Source organism: Mesocricetus auratus, unplaced genomic scaffold (assembly GCF_017639785.1).
Source record: "Mesocricetus auratus isolate SY011 unplaced genomic scaffold, BCM_Maur_2.0 Super-Scaffold_100026, whole genome shotgun sequence".
NCBI lineage: Eukaryota > Metazoa > Chordata > Mammalia > Rodentia > Cricetidae > Mesocricetus > Mesocricetus auratus.
Window position 1 is genome coordinate 6,956,388 of NW_024429207.1, and position 1,548 is coordinate 6,957,935.

General features: G+C 48.0%; 1 pseudogene; it reads left to right on the top strand.

Annotated features, from left to right (window-relative positions):
• The first annotated feature begins 299 nt into the window (after positions 1-299).
• LOC106020836 lies at positions 300-1,249 on the top strand (annotated as a pseudogene).
• The last annotated feature ends 299 nt before the right edge of the window (positions 1,250-1,548 follow it).

The window sequence follows — 1,548 nt, forward strand, 5'->3', positions numbered from 1 at the left end:
GGGGTACAGGCAGGTGTAGGCAGGTGCAGGCAGATACAGGCAGGTGTAGGCAGGTGCAGGCAGGTGCCAGCAGATACAGCCAGGTGCAGCAGGTGCAGACAGGTGCTGGCAGATACAGCCAGGTGTAGCAGGTACAGGCAGGTGCAGGCAGGTGCAGGCAGGTACAGGCAGGTGCAGGCAGGTGCAGGCAGGTGCCAGCAGATACAGCCAGGTGCAGCAGGTGCAGACAGGTGCTGGCAGATACAGCCAGGTGCAGGCAGGTACAGGCAGGTACAGGCAGGTGCAGCAGGTGCAGGCGGATGAAGGTGGTGCAGGTGGTGCAGGTGGTGCAGGTGGTGTAGGTGGGTGTAGGTAGGTACAGGTGGTGCAGGTGGTGCATGCAGTGCAGGTGGGTGCTGGGGCACCTGCAATGCAGGAGGCAGATGCAGTTCAGGAGGGGTAGGCAGTTTGTCTTGAGTGGGACACTTTCCTAGTTTGTCTCAACCGTACTCTAAGCACAGGAAAGGGGGAGGTGATGGGTCTGTGTATAGGTGAGTTGAATCCCGACACAAGGAGTGACTCCAAGTTTACATATGCCAGAACTGAAATGCACACAGTTGAGGAAAAGGTAGATACCATCAGAACTTTTCATATTCATTCTGTCATCATCTTGAAGCATTCTGACACAAGAAAAGAGAGAGCAGAAATCTTTCCAGGGCAGTTGGCTGCCTGCAGCCTCAACAGGGGCAGAAAGGTTGGCAGAACTAACAGGTCGTCCATGACAGGGTTGGCTGTATCGTTCCCACCCTCATAGAACTATTTGGTCTGCCGTGCTGATGTTCATATACAAGCCATGTACCAGATGATGGATCAAGGCTTTGTGGAACTTACTTTCTGTTGTTGAATAATAGAAGACAAAAGCACAAACAGTCAGATGTTCTACACTTGTTTCCCCTCCATACAAATCCCAAAGAGATCAGAGAGAATTGAAATACAATCTGTACTGTACCTCATATCACCATTGGGAAAGATTGTCTTGAATACTTTAGCTGCTGGGAATCCTGTGTCAGGAAGACTAGGACGTTTACTGGCCTTACACATGTGGACTCGGTTGTCATGATTCAAAGTGGATCCATGCTTACCGAGTCAGACGTCAGCAGCCAGCGGATCTCGCCTCCAGTGGTTGGAGTACAGACTGGAGAAAACCCAGCAACATTTGCAAGGGCTGTAACAAGAAAAAGAAGACCTTCTGGAAGAGCTGTCCCTCTGAGAATACAGCAGAACAAAGAGGAGGTGGGCAGACAATTTAACCAATTACATTAGTTTTGAAAAAGATAAAGCTGGAGGACTGAAATTACAGAACTTCATGGCTTACCATGAATGCACAGTAATCAAGACACCATGGTATTCACACAATAGACATGTAGATCAATGGAACAGAAAAGAAAATCCAGAAATAAGCCCACAATAATATGTGTGACTGATTCTTTTTTTAAATTAATTTTTATTTAAATTAAAAACAATCTTATTTTACATATGAATCCCAGTTCTCTCTCCCTCCTGTCCTCC